The sequence below is a fragment of the Bombus pascuorum genome, chromosome 8 (genome assembly GCF_905332965.1).
Source record: "Bombus pascuorum chromosome 8, iyBomPasc1.1, whole genome shotgun sequence".
Taxonomy (NCBI): Eukaryota; Metazoa; Arthropoda; class Insecta; order Hymenoptera; family Apidae; genus Bombus; species Bombus pascuorum.
The window spans coordinates 10,496,896-10,518,312 of record NC_083495.1 but is presented as its reverse complement, the minus strand read 5'-3'; the positions used below and the strand labels follow the sequence as shown (position 1 = coordinate 10,518,312).

At 37.3% G+C, this 21,417-nt stretch overlaps 1 protein-coding gene and 1 long non-coding RNA gene across 5 annotated transcripts in view; one reads left to right on the top strand and one right to left on the bottom strand.

The window, feature by feature from the left end:
- LOC132909776 (serine/threonine-protein phosphatase 2B catalytic subunit 2-like) overlaps nucleotides 1–21,417 on the bottom strand; it is a 234,993-nt gene that overhangs the window by 168,912 nt on the left and 44,664 nt on the right. The gene's annotated exons all lie outside the window — the stretch shown is intronic.
- On the top strand, nucleotides 15,233–16,285 carry LOC132909596 (uncharacterized). Its single transcript, XR_009658564.1, has 3 exons — nucleotides 15,233–15,726; nucleotides 15,822–15,892; nucleotides 16,006–16,285. It is a non-coding gene; the product is annotated as an uncharacterized LOC132909596 (long non-coding RNA).

The window sequence follows — 21,417 nt, the reverse complement described above, 5'->3', positions numbered from 1 at the left end:
AACGACTGCTCTCGAAGCTCTATACCAAAAATCGCGCTAGCGCCGTACCAATCTCTGGAACAAACGGCAAACAAAGCTCTAAAAAGGTGAAAGCAAAGGGAGAAGCAACGGATCCGGTCAAAGACAAGAGGAGATAGGAGGTGGACGAGGGAGAGGAAAAGAAAGGGGCAGGCAGAAAGGCAGGCGGTGGAAAAGCGAGAGAGACGAGGAACAGGTAAGTAAGAGAGAAAGAGAAATATGGGTCAGAGGATGGACCGGACGGAATATTGATCCGGCCACCTCACGATAGTTGCCTGTGTTGCGCTATGCTCTGCCATGTTTTCTCTCTCGCTTTCTCCCACTTGTTATTCACCCTCTCTCGGCTACCGAGGAAAGCAGATACACAGAAAGAGAGAAAGAGAGAGAGGTAGAGCTACGCTGAAGACCCTTGCAGTTTACCTTAGCTCTGCGGACTCTTGCAGTTTTAAATCGAACACCTGAGCCACGGGGAAAGTTGGCAGAAACGTTTACGCAAAGTATCGTGTTGCATCGCGAGTCCTCGCCACGAGTGACATGGTATATTTGACTTTCAAAATGTAGAAAATTTACTCCATATGTTGTTATATAAATACGACACGTTATGTAAGGTACGTCGCCTTCAGGATTTATACACCGATATTCAAAACTTGCCGTAACTACGAGGACGTTCTTAACACTTCTGAATTCTTCTCTGTTGTTCTGATTATTCCCGAACAACGCATAGCGGATCTGACGTTTTTTCAATTTTTTTTTTCTGACAATTTTTCAAATTGTACGCTGCTAAGATATTCATCAGAAGGAGGCAACTTGTTCTTGCGTTGCCTTGTCTAAGGCCCGTAACATTTATTAAAGCATCGACATGTCAACTTATATAAAATTGCAAAAATCGTAACTTGAAATTAACGTTCATTAATTGGTATAAAATTGTAAAAATCGTAACATGAAACTAGTGCTCGTTCCTTTATATTTCAGTTCGTGTACTCGTGTATCCGACTTCAAGAAGCGCATGTTCATTAAATAAATAAATAAATATAACTATTGCCATGTACGTATGATTACATGTTAAAGTAAACTATTAAAGTAAACGATTACAAGGAGATTACACCGACGAGTGCATCACGATCATGCGAGACGATTACGAAAGTTTGATGTTTACTGAAATAACTATGAAATAAAACACAGAAATAGCAGTAACATAAACACTTGTTAGAATGATGTATTGCTATAACAGCATTAACATATCAGACGTTAGTTTTGCAAAGGAAATATTTTGCAGCGGAATAGAAATTAGTTTAAGGAGAAGAAGAGTCGTTTGGTTTCATGATTGATAGGATTGGTTATTAAGGATTAATTCTATAATTGATATGAATAGCAAGAGGTTATTTCTGCGTGGAATATATTTTTGGTTTTGCGGCAGCTATTAGGTTGTCCGAAATGTTTCTTTCGTTTTATAAGGAAATAATAGATGCACAATGTTTTTTATTTTATATTAGTTTATTGAATTATGCACGAATATAATAATAGAAATAGAACGAAATGGATCACACCTAATTCAATAAAATAATATAAAACAGAAATTGTTGTTCATCTATTATCACCTTTTGAAACGAAAGAAACTTTTCGGACAACCTAATAGATGTAGATAAACATGTAAGAAATAGATATTCGTATAATAAAAGACGATTACTTTTGATCATTCGAATATATTATTCCTAATAAACTATATATAATTTCTGAAGAAAATCGCTTTCTGCCAATCGAATCGTCTAATTAGACGAGAATCGTCGAATTAAGATATTCATTATCCATCCATTATCTTAGCGAACCTTGATTACTTCCAAAAATGAAATCTGAGCCTAGCATGTATTGTACACACACATACATTTGTCCAATATTACTTGTATTTGAATATCGAGTTTTTGCATGAAATATTTCCATAAACTTTTCTAACAATACAATACAAACCCATAATTTTGCTAGTATTATTTTAACGAACATGCTACGTAGGTAAAATCGCAGCAGTAAAAATCGAATAATGAGATACCAATAGGCTGGCAACTAAGTGATTTGTCATTAGGTGATATTAACAAAATCCGCAATCACTTGGTTGCCAACCCAATAGATACAAGACATTGATTTTCGATGATAAGTATACAGCGATGCGCTAGAAACGATGAATTATTCGATAAATAACTGAAATTTAAAATATCGTTAACTTGGATGACCAGACAACTCGTCTGAAATAAACAGGTAATACCAAGGGATGCGTTTCGCTTACTAAACATCGCAATGTGTCAATACCAAAGTGTGTTACAAAATGAAGCAAACTGTTGCCAGAGGATGCGACAACTGGACGAATTTACAACTTAACGCGATGGTAGTCATCAATCTCCTGTGCGACTCTATGTCTTTCGGATGAAACGAAACGAAACGAAAAGACGTTTCATGAAACGGCCTGTGCAGCTCGTAAATTTCGACGGACGATCTCGTCGTGACGCGTTATTGTTGACGGCGACGAGCCGCGCACTCTCGTAAACCGGACCGTATCGAATAGTCGCGTTGACGCGGGACGAAAATATCGCGGGATGCGATTATCGTTCACCGAGAAAACCGGAAGCCGAGCAGTCCAGCATGGGCTGGACGTGCCGGTACCCATGTGTTGACACGTAATTATCGCTGCGTGCACGGGTACACGTGTCTTCTCGCGGATTTACTGGCTGGGTTGTTTAAATTTCTATTGAGAAACACGTTGGACGCTCACGTCGACCGATAAAGCGAGGGTAGTCGGTGGAACGTTGATTCCAGAGTCGATATATTTTCAAACAAATTGGCTTCTCAGACATATTTACATATTCAGTTGTTCTTAAATTAGAAGCTATTTTCCTAGTCTGGAGTCGAAGGTCAATACGTCGTTTCCTTATAGGTAGAATTTTTTATATTGAATTCTTTTACATTCAGAATTATGTCAGTCGAGTTTCTTACAGAGGCTGGATATCTTCAAACAAATTAGTTTTTGAAAAATTTTACATATTCAACGAGTCGTTTTTAAATTAGGAGTTTTTCTTTGAGCATGAAGTCGAAGATCAAGTACGTTGTTGCTCGACTGTAGAACTTTCTACGTTAAAAAATGTCACTTAAGTTATCATTATCGTGTTACTTGCAGCGGTTGGGTAAAGTATAAAGTTCCTTGTTTCGAGTACATATGTATTTTATATTTTCAATTGTGAAACAAATGTCTCAATATCAGTCCGACTGTACAAGTCTCCAGACAATTGCAACGTAAGTAGAATAGGACGGAGCGCGGTCAGGCATTAAAGTCTATTGCCCATTTCCATGAAAACGACTGAGTTTGCTACTATCGATACGAAAAGACATTCTCCACGTAGCTGTACTGGTCATTCGAAGCGCAGCAAGTAAAAGTTCGAAGGTAAAGCAGACGTAATCCGACACTTTCTCAACGAGATGACAAAACTTCCGTCAAAGTTGCTGCTTTCGTTACGAAGCTCTGAATCTCCTGGTAGACAGGAGAAAAAATGCAAAACGTATCCTTGTTACGTGTTCGTCTACGACAATTCCAACTCTGTAGCAGTTAAAAATTAAAATACAACCTTCGCTAAGTTCTTCGAAAGTCGATTCAGACCCATATGTATTCGAGTATGATTCCACTGTAAATCTCGATGTAGAGTCATACTCTTAACTCTGATCTACACCGCTGCAAAAGAAACGGAATATACGAGCATTGCGGATTTGAAGAATTTCAAATTTACGATTGCCATGAATAAAGCGTAATGTAACAACCTTCACGTGAGTTTATTCTTTAATACCAGATTTCGCAAACCGTATTACAACGTTTAATCGTATTATACGTGCATATTATTTAAATAGAATTGTTAATGTTTATAAATTCGAATAATAGAATTAATCTTACTAATATATAGATAATTAATCTGAACTGTTATAATGAAGATACGTGGATATGGCATATAATTATCGTGCGATTACTATGTATCGTGTGATGAATTCATTAAAGATATGTGTACATAGACCATAATAATTGATCTGGTGCAATGAAAATACTTGTTACATTATCATTTCAAATTATTACAATCATCATAATATTGCTTGAGGACATGTTTTTGAAAAATATGTACATAACTATAACTAACATTTCTGAACGTATAGTTCAGATCGTTTTGACTTCTCTTCAGTGCTGTTACAGGGTCCAATGATTAATCCAGGATATTATTGAGTATTTATAATACTCTGTTTCTCAAATCAGTATAAATACCAGTATCGATAATAATAATAATAACAATAAATATTTATTACAAATATCTTTCGTTTTCTCTTTCAATCGTTAGATCATCCATCGCTACATTATTTCACTATGCTCAACGTTATTCGTACACTCTAAAAGTATAAAATCTTATCATCTCTATTTCTAAACTTCCTAATCTTTACAACTCTCAACAATTTCCCTTAACAATAGCATTGTATTCCTAAGTGAAAGAATATTATCAAAATTCTGTTATCAAATAGAATATTCCCAAAAGCCAATCTCTATCTATCAAGTTCTGTAACGAGTGATTAACGAATATTATTGCAAATTCTCAATATGTATAGTTGTCGATTTCGTGCGATCCATCGAGACGATGACGATGATGAATGTAATCTGTAGAAGATCCTTTAATCTGTGAATCAAAACGTACGGAGATCGAGGTGATGGTACTTACGTATTCGGTCATCGTGAATGAGTTCCGTGTGTTACAACGCGTGCAAGTCATGAATGGAAGAGAATGCATCGTATTGATTTCACTGTTTCGCAACTACGCCCCTGTCGCGGCCACCGTGCCGCATTCATCTCCACGTGACTATAATCGCGCGACTGTAATGCGCTAACAGGGCCGTATACGTGTGCTTCGAACAATCGCGTGGGCGGCGGCTACTTATTTCGCTTTAAATAATTTCATCGGGGCACCTGTTCTCCTTTGCACCTGCTCCTCAGCTTCTTTTATAATCGAGCGAAATTTTTTAGTCGGTAACTGTCATCGCGTATTCTACAGGGTGTATCGGTTAAATGGGAACACCTAAATATCTGTCTTATTTATGATCGTTTGAAAAATATCTTTTTTTTTTCATCATGAAAAATTTATGAAAGAATTCTTTTTCAAGGACAGCTTTTCACGATACTTCGAGATCGTCGCTATATTTTTAAGCGGATCTCTATATTCTTTTTTCCAACACGATTGGCACGTGTTTTTATTCTCTACGCAAAAGTATTAAGGTACTTTTGCCTGGAAATGCTTAGTTTAAAAGATATTTGAACGTAAAACTTGGGGCATGAGAGAACAGGAAAGCCGCAAAGTTGATACTCTTGTGTTTATCTTTTCCTTGTCTTTCCTACGTTACGTTTAATGAAATTAAAATCGAGGTATTTTTTAAATTATACATTTTCCAGAGTAAGTAGCTTAATGCTTTTTTAAAGAGAATAAAATAACATCCACCGGTGTAAAAAAATGTATAGAGTTCTACTTAAAAAAATACCGATGACCTCGAAATCTGCTAAAAAAAAAACAAGAAAAACAAACCTGAGAAAATAGTATAAGTGGCCTTGAAAATAATATAACTTTGTGTTGAGAAGTTTTTTTCATACAACAATAGACAGGGCTATTTTTTAAAATTATCTCTCAGACACACACATATAACTGAACTCGAAAGCCTGATTTATCCAATTAGAAGAAAGTGGTGTAAATTAGTAAGAAAGTCGTATTCATTATACAAGTCATATAAATTGTCATAATACGACACATTTTACCGAGCCTTTATGAAGAAATATCATCAATTGTATTCCACTATACTTGGATGTAAAAGAAAAATAGTGTGTTTAGTCGAAAACAAAATTATGCGAGATGGAGAATACAAAAAAACAAAATAAACGTTTTCGAGTAGACAAGGAATATGTTGCAGAGACAGTTAGGAAAGGATTGAGAGTGTTTGGAATGATTTAAGAATCGTTAAAGTATCGAAAGTGGAGGAAGAGTTGTCAGAATTGGATGAAATAAAGAATGTGATGGACTTTCTGTCTGAAATTTAAAACAAGAATTCGGTTATTTATATATTAAGAGAGTGGAACGTGGCTCGAGCCAACATTCGTAACGTAGCGTGGTGGTAAGGAATGATATAATTATCCACCTGAAATATTGTGCGAGTAGTTGAGACACAAGGACAATAAAGAAGCTCTTCTAGTCTGCTCTGCAATCGAATATCGCGTTTCTTTCTCGTTTTCTATAGATTCGCGACAACTTTAAACGGTAATTGCGGCTCTACCTTAATTGAAACTTCGACCTAAACATTTCAACGTATGTTCGACAATAATGAGACTATTATTTAGCCTCTAGTTTCCACTAGTATAAAATTGACTGCGACAAGCGTGGGAAAATCGATAATTTGTGTATAGAATCGGCCAGTCTAAGACTTTGGCCTCTAAAATAAAGTTTAACCGGTTTGTCGAGGAATTATTGCTGATACTAATTGGCCAAGGGAAACATAATCCAATAATCATTACTAATAGTTCTTCGTGTTCTCACGAGATATAGAGTCAACGCGTGTCCTCTAAAATAATACCAAATACTCAAATAGAAGAATAGAAATATCCTCGAAATATTTACAATGCATCCGACTCATAAAACTTCATTTCTAACCACTTCATCATGGATATTCCTTAAATACGAGCTTATAATACAACAGAATCTTGAAATTTAATTTTTATAACTATCAACTACCGAATCCATCATCATAAATGCCACTAAAAAAAAAAAGAAAAAAAAAATTACGATGCAGCTGAAAATTTAGTCTTATTCTTATTTTCTCTACACCGCAATGAACAGTCGCAAAAGATTACAATATTTGAAAGAGTTATACCGAATCTTAAAACTCCTTCTATTTCTGCTTCCTATTTTTCGCGTTCTATTTTTAATAACAGAAAAAATATTCTCTTCTTTCAAAAAAAAGAAAAAAAATCAATGAGTACATACAAGAAGAAAGAGTAAGTGATACAAAGTAGTCGTTTGAAAAAAAAAGGCGACGATAGAAAAGCTCAAAGGGAAGTAGGATTCCAGACAGCCTGGTGTCCACGTGTCATCGCGAGGAAGACACGGAGGAACGTGGCGCGCGAGTTACGAGCGACGGGCACGCTTTATACGGCAAAAGTTGGACGGGTGCCCGTCAAAGCTCGAAAGTTCAAAGGAACGATTCTCGAACGATGCACGGCCTCGTTGGGCGGACTGGCCAAGTTCGTCGAGCTTCCGACGCGTCCAATCAAGGTTCGTCGAACCGGGCCACGTTATCAGCGGACAGCCAGGATAAAGGTCTCCGATAATCGATCGCCGGAAAAGGTTCTCGGTCACCGGGAAACTTTCGGTCCTACGCTCGAATCACGTCCAAATCGGCCGTGATCCCACCACGTTCCAATCCGAGCTCGGAGAAATTGGGAGAAACGTTTCTTTTCTTTTTTTTTTTTAATTAATTGCGCTTTGAAATATTCTGAATATTTTTTTTGGTGGAGAATATTTTACTTGGGAATCTTTTTAGTGGAACATAAAGGAGTGGAAGAGGAGAAGAGAGGAAAATTCGAAAATTTTATAAAAGTTTGTTCAGTCTTAGAAAATTGATTATGAGCTTTTTGAAGACAGTGGACTTACTTCCCTGTAGGAATTTTTATGGATGAAATTCTATTTAAAAATAGGAAAGGTAAAAAATACAACGAACTATGTAAAAATTTTTTAAATATTCGCCAAGTCCATGGGAAAATCCCTTCGGCTCTGAATAAAGGGAAAATCACGGAAACAAATTTTTAACCCTCTGTAATCGGATTTTTCTTCGCCCGTGAGAAAATATTCCGCTAGATCACGGTTTTTATAAAGCTAACAGCTTAACGGTGATAGAGAAAATGTAGTGACAAATAAACATGTTAGAAGCAAAGAATTGTAGAAAATTTGTTGTAAATATATTATGTATTATGTGTTGTAATCTCTATGTACATTTTCAGATTGATTTATTTAACGATATAACGATGACAGTAGTGTCTCACTGCAGTGCCAATAAAATTTCAAAATGTTTTATGTAATACACGCAATATATGCAATACAATTTTCCTATAATAAGTATCATGAGCCAGTATATACAAAAAAGGGTCGTATACTTAAATAGACAATATGTAAATACATCAAAAAATACTTTTTATAGTCTCATTACGTAAAACTGAGAAAATTGACTCTGGTACACCCAAAAGTATCGCCGTACAGTGACAAAGATCAAGAGATGCATATAGATAATATATATAATACATTGCATATATATAATATACAACAGAAACGTAATACAATACCTTGTTCACGGTGAAAATCAAAATTACAGGATTATTTGAACCTTATTCTTCTTATTAAATTGCTCTTGAAAGAAAGAAAGAAATTTTTTACTCGAAAATTACAATTATACGTAGAGATAGAATTAACAAACAACAATGTATAATGATCGAGTGAGCTAATTTTCAAGCGATTAGCTTTCAATGTACAAACGATTTTTAGTAATCCCCTATCGATTTTTCAAGGGAGTTGTTCTCTGAGAACATATATTACCTACTTGCAGACTGATGATATCATCAAGTACGAAGATCAAAATCGAACAGTGATTGTTTAGATTTCTGTCAACTGCGTGCCGCATTGTGCGCCGTAGAAGGCACTTTGAAAAGAAAACGATGGCTAAATAAAACCGGTGAATAAGGAGAGAAGAGTTGCGAGAGATTCCCAAAGCAGCACGCGGAATTGAAGTGGAAGCAACGAGGCCCAGTTTTCCTTGGATAAATAATTACGCTATTTTAGCCAATTGTTTACTATTCTCGCACGTTTCGCCGACGTCGTCCGCAGAGTTTCTCGACGTCGAGCGTTTTGCTTATCAATGTAGGTCGTGGTTGCCTTTGTTCGTCGAGCTGCGCTCCCGCTCTTTCTCGGGAGGCGCCTCTGTCGCAATAAAATACGCCGTCGATAAACATTTTCTTCAAGTACGCGAGAACGATCCTCCAACGATTATCGACTTTAAACAACCATTTTCGGTATTTTTCTGTCGATCGCGTTTTCACACGAGAAATATTAATACGAGACGTGTTTATTAATTTCCTATTTTTTATATCTTCCTTTCGCCTTGTTCGTCTGTGGTTCGAGAGGTGGATTTCACACGAATTGTTTATGCTTAATACGTCGTAAAATGAAATAAAATTCAAGTTAGATAAAATACGTGTACTTGCCGCGAAATTTTCTTAAAAAGCGATAGAAGCAACAAGATATATAGCGATAAAAAAGTAAAAGGAAAAATGTTGAGAAAAATATCGAGTTAAAGAAAAATTAGCATGCTAAATATAGCGACAATAATCTTCACGATATGGCAACAATAATATTGCAGCACTGAATACAATAACAAAATACGAGTACGTGCAAAAAGAATTGAAACGCAGATTGGTATTTACGAAATTTGCGTAGTTGCAATGTTGTTCCATCAATTGACTGACACGGCTATACCGAAACAAGGGGAAAATATGGAAAACAAGATTGAAAGGTAAAAAAGAATATTTCGTGAACGCGATTCCACGCGTTTCGATTGGGAATATCTCGATTAATTTAGCTGGTACACGAGTTCGCCAACGGCCGATTTAACGAACGTAATTAGATAAGCTGGGATTAGTCTGCTACGTAATTCAGCGTGGATAATTGCAGTGTCATCGTTCGACATGAAACGATGACGCCCGCTCATTCATCCAACGACGTAGGAGAAAACAGAGGAAACTTCTCTCTCTATCTATCTATCTATCTATCTATCTATCTATCTGTCCGTCTGTCCGTCTGTCTGTCTATCTATCTGTCTATCTCTTTTCTAGCTCGCTAATTTCACGACGACTGAAACCAATCGTGTAACGGGGAGCAAAGCAAATAATCGATCGTCTGTAGCCATTTGTTCTATTCCATCGGTGATCGTATACAATTCAATTTATTAACTTCCATGTCGATTATGGTAACAATTATATAATCGTCAGTATGATTACATTTTTGTTTGGAAAAACGACAGGCAGAGGATGATAGAGAAGAAAATTATTCCTGTAGTATGCTAATTAATGCTATTTAACGCGTGTTCGCGCTTATAGAACTTGTGGTAAGATCAGAGGAAATGATAAGTTAGATGTGATTTAGGACGTGTGGAGAGTCAGTTGTCAGTGTTATTTATTATTCTCGAAACTGGACCACTCGAACGTTATAAATCCTGATCAAAACCTAACGAATTAACTCGACTTGACATATTATTTGGTTTAATTTTAGCTGGAAATAAATTCTAGATGTTTATGTATTGAAAGAGTTAAAAAAAAGTTTCCAGAATTCTTGGAATAATCCAAAGAAAATATATAAAAAGAAACGTATAGTATTTAGAATACGATATTTCCTTCTTCTTATACTTATATCGCTTTATATCTTCTATACTTATGCTTGTTACAATAGACCCCTACTTAAATTTCATATCTTTCGTTAAATTCGTATTTTTACGAATTTGCGTAAACCGCATAGCTATAAAAAATATACATTTTTCAAAATAAACTGTTACATATATATTGTTCTGTTCTTAAACAAAGATTCAAACGTTAGTAGCACTAGAAATAGCTACCGTTAGAAACTAATTTTTCGTCGAAGATAAGTGATACTTTATGTAACATTTCCATTTGTCTTTTCGAAACTTTCGAATCTATTCACAGCTATCTATTTTTTCGATACCAAAGTATACAAGAAAAGAATGCAGTAGCTGGGAATTCGCGGCAACTCTTTCGAATTATTCATTTCCGCTAAAGTACCGTATTTTCCATTAATGCCGTTGGAAATCGGCGCGTCGTAAAACTAATGGAATTCCATCGGTCGGGAATTCCACGCGGCTATCGATCGTTCGCAGCAAACGGTTACTACCTCGATGGTGGAAATGCCACGAGAAGACGAATAGGAAACGCGGCGTCGGCGTAGCGTGGCCTACGATAGTTCGACTTTCTTCGAGACCAAAAACGATAACGAGAAACTCCTTCGAAATCGCGTAGAAAAAGAATTAACGCGATTCATGTTGCACGTGGTTGCACGAATCTTCTGAATTAACGAAACCTGGAAAATATACCTGAATATCGACTCTTCTTCCTTTCTCATTAGACGATCCTCGCGTTCTTTCCTTGAATTTTTAGCGATGCTGTAAAAGATTGGGATAGTAATGCGTTTAAAATCACCTTCCCCCCAATAACAAACGCAATCAGCTACAATTTCTATTTAAACGCAAGTTGCCAAATCCACGTAATCTCAATGACCTTTTTTTTATGCGAGGAGGAGGAGGGGCTGTGAAATATCACATAAATCGTAATCATTCAAGCGTCAAAATGTAAATCACTCGACTATTACGAATACTCTGTCCACTTAAGGCAAACTCTTGTAAACATGAAAAACAAGACCAACCAATCCTTCGAATAACAAATCCAATCAGATTATAACTCCCGGTTGAACCCAACTACCCATCGTTTCAACGATCGTAAACAGCATCAAACGCGCTCAAACTCCCAACAACGGTCAAAAGTCCTGCCTTGCAGATGCCGAGCTGATGTTCACCGAACATAATCCATAGCACAATGGTAGTAGCTGAATCTGCAACGAGTCTAAAGTATCATAAACTATGCCAAACGTCAATTTCCCAAGAACAACGTCAATTTTTCCTGGTATCGAGCGTCCAACCGGCGAACGTCACTCGAGGATGGGAAAGATGATGGCGGCACGCTTTCGACGGCCGGCACGAATCACGGGAAATACGATTCAATAGTGAATCGAACAATCGAGCGGAAAATAAAGGAAGACATTCGGCGGGCGGGAAAGGGATGGATAGCGAGTCGAAGTCAAACAATAGGCAGCTACGACGAAGGTAGAGGCGAAATCACAATAAGAGGCCAGCTTAATTTCCCAGCCACAAGCCGGTACGAGAAGCTTTTCGTATCGAGCAATTTATTTCGTCTGGCGACAAACGGAAAAACGAGCACGGAGCTGTGTAAGTGCACCGCGAGGAACAGCTCCGCGAAATACCGAGCGCTCACAACCCGCTCTCGCGTTTTATCGCTCTCCAACGTCTCTCTACCCTTTTCAACCCGCCCCTCTTCCATCACCGGCGTCTCTTATATACCAGTTCGAGCTTGAAAGCTTCTAAAGTTCAGAAGTCAAAGCCGCGCACACGCTGCGGCGTACGGTTTCAAAGAGCCTTTTCCACGCTCGTCATCCTCGCGACCGATCGTGCTTTTAGCCGGCTCTCCTCGCGACATTCCACGACTCGTTTCCTTCGCCTGTGTTCGGTTACTTAACCGAGTGATCCATGCATAATCGTGTAAAAGCCTTTCATTGGTTGAAAGGAAAAGGGAATGCCAAAGCAAGTAAGTAGATCGGGAATGTACGAACATTGACCACGAGATCAGACTAATGACAACTGACGGGAGAAAATTGCGAATGGCTCGGTTTCGATTTCGATGGAAATTCGTAGGCTTGAAGATCAGTAGAAAATAATAGGTACGTATCTTTGCTTTTTTTTCTTAGTCGTGATATTCGTGTGAAATCGCCTTGCAAAGCTCGAACTCCTAAGCATCAGGGACGAAGGACAAGCGTCAAGGACGGGAAGAAACGCACTTTGAATTCTTGATTAAACGATCGTTTAAATCGCGAAAAATTGGGATTTGATCGTTTCGATTGCATTAACGACAGTTCCAACGTTAACAGTCTAATTTACAGCAGAAAATAAATCCTCGAATTTCCCAATGTTTCGATCTATCTTTAAAATCAGCAAATGAAATAGAAGCTGAATTAACCCAATGATAGTTATGCATTAGAGATAATATTTGTCGGATACAAACTGGTTATTTTTATCACGAGAGAGAATATAGGAGGTAAAATTTGATATTCGAGTCGATGATATACGAGTCACGAACGAGAATACGTGTATCGTACAACATTTTTGTCGGGTCGTGTCATGATGCAGCATCCATTAAAAAACAAAAAAAAAAACAAGAGAAAGGAGAGAAAAGGAGAGAAATAAAAAAGAAACAGAGAACAAGTGGGAGCCGGTAGATTGCCAAAATAACAATTCCCTTTGCCGGCAAAAAATCTATTCCATTCAATTTCCATACAAATACCTGTTCGCCACGTTCATCACGTTCAGCTGCGTGGAAATGTTAAAACGAGATGCATTGTGTTTGGGAAGTTTGTTTCAACGACAGAAAAAGAATGGTAAGGGAGAAATAGAGAAGGATAGCGAAGTTATTTCTGTCGGTTCGCCGAGATATTTCCTGGCTAATATTTAATTTCAACAAACAGAATCAACAAGAAACACGATAACGACGATCTTACTTTTCAGGGCGCTTGTACCAAGTTCCTCGAGCTTCAATGCAAAATGTTTGCATCGCGAAAATTCTTCCAGTTTAAAACACGCGTTATGAATATATTAACACTATAAATATCCAAGATGGATAATATATTCGTAAAATGTATTTACAAGTGTCTAAACACTTTCACGAACCTGTATAATTGCTATTGGCATAATTAACGTTGACTTCGTAGTAGTAGAATTCCATTTATTGGAGAGAAAATTTTAATTGCTCGATTAACAGACCTCCAGTTGATCGAATCCATCTACTTAATAATGATAACACGAATAAAAAATAATAGGTATTAAGGAAGATCGGTGAACTTCTATTATATAAATTCCAGTTAAATATATCAACTGCCACACGAATTGGCTATGTCAGCTTCGAAATATTTCGCGCGAAAGCTGCAGAATTAACGAATCTGAAAAAAATTGGTCAGACAATTATATTAACACTCACGTGAGAGATTTGGTGAAATATCGGTGACCTTAAAATGTGATAATCCTAGATATTGTACCAACGACCTCACGTTATGACGTTCTTAATAGCGATAAGCCTCATTCTTGATGACGCAAAGTGGTAACAATCTGGATACAATGAAATATTGATAACCTCGATTCGCAATAACCCTAGATAGTTGTGATCTCGGCTCACGGTGCTTCCAAACAATCATAACCGTGTGGTGTAACTCTAACAATAAGTAACGAAAGAACTCAAGTCATCGTAATTCTCAATCCTTTCGTGTTGCGTATATATATAATAAATGTATTTACTTTCGATAAAATATCTTGGTGTTGAATCGCAATGCATTACATATTCTTCTCAATGTAAACTTCTAGCCACTGACCACTAAATATGGACGACGTTAAACCATGTTAACCTTGAATCACGTCGACGCTAATTCAGAATACTCTTACATAATCTAAACTTATAGACGACCACGAATCGTGTTAACCTTGAATCATGTTGACATCTATTCGCAATAATCTTAAATAATCAAAGGCAAACCCTAAACCATAACAAGTTGGATCCCTATTTTAAATTGCGACAATTCTGTGCCCTTAACAACCTAACAAACCAGCTACCCCTACAATCCTTGGACCCGTCCATCTCAAATAAATTCGCAGCAAACGTTCCCACTCATCCGCAAACAAACAGACCACAATAAAACTTGACGTTAGAGAAGAAAAACTGTTACAAAGAGGGAAGGAAACGTTTAAACGGGGATACTTCGGAAACACCTGCGCGTGTTGCCTTTGCCTGGACCAGCTATTTTCTCTCACGTTGAGCGTTTAATTGCAGCTGGGCCTCGTTCGCAGCAGGCGGTTTGAAAGGCCGTCAGTCGTCGAGCTCCGTGCAAATCGAGTTCACCGCTCGTGAATGTCGCTCGTAATCTCGCGAATTTACCGTCGTCGTCCAAGGTGTATCGGCCACTTGCGATCGTTTCCACAGGCGAACACCAAAGTCGCCACGTGCAAACTCGCCTCTCTCAATTTGCGGACAACGAAACGCGCTATGCACGCTCTATCGCCAGTATGACACGGTCAACGGAGTAATTTATGCGAGCGAGAAAACAGCGTTGCTATCAAAGTTGGCGGTAAACCGTACTTTGTTGCGAAGAAACTGAACGAACCAATGATAAATTGTGCATTGTTTCGAAGGTAGAGGTGCGAAGGAAGATGTCGATTGGCATGTTCATTGCACACGAAACGAAACTTTAAGCTGTTAACTTTAATGTGGCTTGAAATTGTCGCGTTGACTGCCACGCGAATTTTATATGTATTTAATCATTTTTCCAATATTTGATTTTTCGAGTATTTAAATCTCCGCGTAATTAAATTTCGAAATAATTAAAATTTTCAAATATTCAAATTTTCATTCAACGTGTAGAAGCACATATTGTATAAAAATTACTTGTCGGTAGAGTAATATAGCAGGTGATGAAAATCGGATCCGTAGAGAACATGTTGAGATGGTTGCATACGTTGTCATGCAGATGTTTATAGCTTGACATGTCCTTGGTAACTCTGTTTCCGTTTGATAAACGACATTGCTACTGACTTACATTCCTTAGTGTTTTCCTTTTATTTTGCATATCTCCTTTTTATTTCTACCTTGGGATAATTGGAGCTTAAGGTGATAGAGGACTTATAGTACGTTTTGAATTTGTCAGCCTTAGTATTTTAATTTTTTCGATCTTTCCTTCGTTTTTGGTATTTGTCGAAGAGCAACTGAGATTTAAGGTGATTGCTCAATTTTAATTTTGTATAGTAGCAAATATTTGGTAAAAGTATAGACGTTACATGAACATTAATTCTCATGAAATTTTATATTCCAGGGACTGAAATATTATGTATAAAAGGGATACCGAGTTCGGAGAAAGGAGACCCTAAACTAATGGATTACCCGGTATTGCCAGTTCTTTGATGAAACAACCTAACTCATTTCCATTTCATAGTGACATAAAAATTCCAATCTTTTCCAGTCGATAAGTTTCGTATATGTACGTCGTAAATTTACAGAAATACGCGTGGAACAGGGCACGAGGCGCCTTTCCCCGATCTTTCCCGACGTCGCGATTGTTGTAATCAACTTTCCGACCAATTAAAACTCAATAAAAGCAGGATGTGGCGCCAGAAATATAACAACCAGCATACGACAAGTCATTGCGCAGCCATGCACAACGCGATACACAGGTGGAGAAGATCTAGCGATAAAACCAAAAACTGGAAACGTATCGATGTTAATTCTAACTGTAACGTCTCTCAATCTCAAAATACATGATCGTAAAACGAAAATAGCCAGCCGAAAGAATAAACAATAAACTACTGGAAAATTCTACGAAACTCTAGTTCTACCTCTAGTTCTGCAATATCCTACTATGGCACTCTGGGTTTAAGAGGCTCATACACAATCTACAATACAATACTGATCGATCTACAATATTGAGAATATATATATATATACACACATATACATTCTCCAAGTATTTTCTATCCTCTTCAATACCTTTTGCTACCGAACACGTACAATATTCTTGACAATATTTTCGCTTAAAGACAATTCTATTTAAAGTATGTACAGTATATACACGGTGATTGAATTGTAACATTGTGTGAGATATCGGATTGAATTGTAAGTGTCTCCTTGTGTGCTCGTTACTTATCACTATTAATTCTCGCATTTCAAAATATCTCAATATTCGTGTCAATCTTCAATCTGGATATCAGTATCAACAAATATTGATAATATCGATCGTGTATGGGTCTGCCTTTTAGACGGATCGAAATTTAAACGTTCATCGACCCAATATTCCGAGCAACGCCTTCGATACGAACGTTCGATGCTAATAAATTTCCCGTGTATTTGAACGTTCCTTTTTCTTTTTCCTTTTTTTTTCTTTTTTTTTTTTTTTTTATTGCCGGAAGTTATTGGCGTAATGGAGAAAGTTCGTTTCGCCCTTGCCCCATCCCTCTCTCTCTCTCTCTCTCTGTCGTTTCGTTGATTTACGAACGAGGACTTTTGTACCTGCCGCTGAATTTCCATCGAAACGTAATTTTTATTACCGATTCGCGATTAAACAGTATTCTCGAAAATCCATTTTATACGACGCTGGCTTAAGTCGGCTATATTATTCGAAATATTAATGGCGAGAGTTGGCAATAGCAATTTGAACGAGTTGAACGTAAGAGGATGTATAAAGACTGTTGAGAGGCGTTTAGACGATCGATATTATTGTCAATATTATTGTCAATATTTAAGGTGCTCAACATTGTATTGACAATATATATTGACCGCCTAGAGGGTCTCTTGCATACGATAATGTTGAAAACCTCAAATATTGACAATAATATTGACGATAATATCGATCGTCAGAACGCTGCTTTAGACATTGTCATGTACCCTGAGTAAGTGTCCTAACTTTTATACGGCTGTTAATTTATTTTCCTTTTTGCAAATGTATTTCCAGATAAAGTCTTGACATGATTAAATCCAATAACTTGTCGATTTTCACGTGTTTTGAAAAAAAACCAACCGAAATAAATTAAACGCTTCTAAACAAACACTTCTGCTACCACCTTTATCAAAACGGAAGAGGAATTTTATTTGTTAATTTTGGAATTCGTGCTTTCTAAAGCTCTTCTCAGTCGTCACTATGTCGATCGGAATTTTTCCTGCGGCAATTCAAGTTTTTCACGTAGATAATCTTGACCAGCAAAGAGGTATTATCTTTTATCTGATTTCCGTACGTAGAATATCGCAACGATATCGCTACAAATATTCTCATCGCTGATTCTTTAACCCTTTGCACTCCTATGTCGAGTGTGACTCGACATCAGTTTTTATCTCAGGAGCTCCTTTGTCGAGTCTCACTCGACATTCTTTCAATCCCACCTTTTTTTATGAAACGTGCGAAAGAAAACCAGGAGTGCATCCTGGAAATTGCTTGAAGACATACCATAACAAAAATATAAAATAACAAAATAACAAAATACAACAATAAGTTTGTTAAAAATAACAAAATACAACAATAGTGTGAATAAAACTGGTATTTAAGTGAATTTGTTTCTTTCTTTATTTATTTAAATTGTCTTATTTTTTAGTTGAAGTAAATTTCAAATAAAACGCTTAAAAGCGTTGGGAGCTGCTGGTAACGAAATTGAAATAAAATTCAGAGTGCAAAGGATTGAAGATCATCCCACGAATCGCGGCGATTCCCGAAAATTCGACATAAAAGCCAGGAGAAAAGCTAAAAATCCTGAATTGCGTCAGAGTAGAATCATACCGTGTCTACACATACATACATAGGTATATCGTTCTCCAGACGCGAGCAAACAAACACGGCAAATCAATGTTAATAAACGCATACTTGTAACTCCTGCTCATCCTATGTTCCAGAATTCAATCCTCGTATTCACGATGGTGCCGAAATGAAATGGAACGAGAGGCGAGCAATTTAATCAGCGGCAGACGCCGGAAGGTAAACGGCGCCGGCCAACGACAAGATCGAATTGTTTCCGGTAATTACTTTCGTTCTTCGTCCAGCGTTAGATTACGCAAAAAAAAAAAAAAACAGCACTTTCGGCTTGGATTTACCTGCGTTCAAAAAAATCCCCCTCCACTATCCCCCTTTTGGATTTTCCCTCGTTATCCATCAGCTGCCTGTTTTCTACCTTCGTCTTTGGTACTTTTTTGTACCCTTCTTCACTTCCTCGATTTGTCCCTCGTTTCTCTGTTCTTGTTTCCGCATCTTTCTTCATCTGATAGATATAAATTGCTGTTCAAAAATTTGTAACCATTTTTTGGTTAATGGCTTCTTAGTTGGTTTAGGCTAAGAAGAAAAATCGACAGGCACTCGAGGGTACCATAAATTAGCAGCCCTTCTTGATACTCTGTTGTAAAATAGGAAAATCGACTGTTCTGCACATCACATACAAAACGAATACTTTTTATAATATGGTTGAAAGAAACGATTGTCATAAGAACATATCTCTACCAGCTGTACACTTACTAGTCTTAAATCTCAGAAATCTGTATTGATTTTATTGCAAATTCGCAATACCTGTTGTTAATTTTATTGGCGATTAAAAACCACTCTAACGGGTATGATTTTCTCTGGTTTATTTTATTTTAATTAGATTCTTCGCTGAAAAATATCCCAAAGTAAAGGAACTCAAAACTGACTTCTCTTTAAATCTGTAGGTTCTATGAAACGCTCGGTGATTGCAGGATTTTGCATATAAACATGTATAGACACCATAATATGTGTAGATGTAAATTTATTTATAATGTAAATTTATTTACATTTATATATAGACAGGACCAGTAGTGCAGGTAATTGTACATATTACCGTGGACCGACCGCGTTTATCGGTTCGGATTTCCATGGACCGACATAAAGCCGCGTGCACACTGATCGCGTTACACGCTCCACCGATCGACGCTATCCCATTACACGCTGATTCGGAAGCGCAAAGAGTTGCGCGCCGCTGTTTGCGCGCGATTATCGGCTACAAAGAGAAGAATCAAGGTGCGGAACAGTGAACGACGATTTCGAAACTCGATCAAAATCTACGTGTGTTTCTTTCTGTTCTATTATACGTAGAATATTGTTTTCCATTATATCCATATTATAAAATATGTTTCAAGCGCTGACTTTTTTCTATTCGGACGTATCTCTTCGATTTTACCTGAGATGTTTCGGGGGAGAGATGCGTGTGTGTGTGTACTTTCGGAGATAACAGATTAGACTTTAAAAAAGTAAGAAAGAAAAAATGAAACAGATGAGTTGAAATAATTTTGGGTTAAATATAGAAGAAGAAAAAAACAAACTATCGTAATACTCTTTGCCAAGGCTATCGAGAATTGTAGGAGTCGGTTGGACCAAGTTTATGTTCAGATTTTTCATCTGTTTAAATCTATTGCGATCGAATTTTCTTATTGCAATATTCCCCTCATGTTAGCAAACAGAGAGAATTTGTTTTATGGTAACGTATGTACTTTATACACGGATCATAAAATCATACGAATCGAACTTTATCGGTTTGAATTGCAAATTCGTAATTTGTCCGGCAGGAGTCGTGGAAAAACAAACTGATGCAATTCCGTGGCGAAATAATTAACGCGCCCGCGATTCGTGATTAATCGTTCGAAAGCAGACGATCGATGAAAACGAGGCCGCGTCTCTAAAAGTGCGAAGCTTCGTATGCGTGCGTCTTCTATGCGTAATAGCGTAAGATTCGATAGCCGCGTGATTGATCGGTCATTTCCTCGTCCCTTTTTTGAACCGTTCCCTCCTTTCTCCTTTGAGATTTTCAGCTTGTCATATAGCTTGTCGTTCACTTCGATCTCACGTTGAAAAACCTACTTTGATTTCGTATTTATGGGAAAATATTTTATCGTTGAATATGAGTAAATGATTACGAATTTAGTTGTGCATCTTGTTGAGAAAATTTCAGTGGAAATAGTTCAGAGTCAACATTAAACTGACTGTAACTGGAATAAGAGTGAATAAAGATATTATTTTGGAGAATAATTATACTTTTGAATAATTTAGTTTCTTTTCCATTTGGAAACTCGTTGAAAATTCTGCAATAATCATTTAGTCATTCAATACTCAGTAATGACAAAAGTTTCCATTTGCTCTCGCCTGTTTTAAATTGGAATTTAAACTGTTGTAACACTGGAATCTTCCAACATTGGTGTGATTTTCGTACATTTTAAGTGTGTAGAAAATTCAGTAAAAAATTGCTAAAATGCCTTCGAGCATGTAGTTTAACGATATAAAATTCCAAAAGGTTGGACAATCTTCTTATTAAAAATAATTTTGCGATATAGTAAACCTAATCGGTTTAGTCGCGCTAGGATTCTAAAAGACCGCAGTGTGTCATCCCAACGCTAATTAAACTTCCATCGTGACAGACTTAATAAGAATTAAGCGAACCACGACTAAAACTTCGAAAATATTATCTGAAACGCTGTCCATCTTAAAACTAGCACTTTCGCGAACAAACATCGAAGCTAGCCTAACCCTAGCCGAAGCAAAAGCTAAATTAACCTAATGATCTAAACTGAAACCGGCTCGAACAAACAAATAGCGCAGGCTAACTCGAACTTCTCTAAAAGCGAGAACCAAGCGTATATTCTATCTATTCGATCTATCGTTCGCGTCTGTTGCTTCCGATTAATCGCCAGGCTAACCAAGCACCCCGATTATTCGCGAGGCAGTGCGTGGTATTAGCGAGCATTTAAGCCGGGATAAACGAACGCGGATCATCGTTGCCGTATCAGCGGCGGTCCCAGATCCATTCATGACCGACCATGCTAAATTTAGACGGCGAGGAGAGAGTGGGCTTGTTTGAAAATGTTAGCGGACCACCCCCTGACACGCCACCCCCTTTTGACACCCGGTCCATGGCACGAGGCTTGCGTAA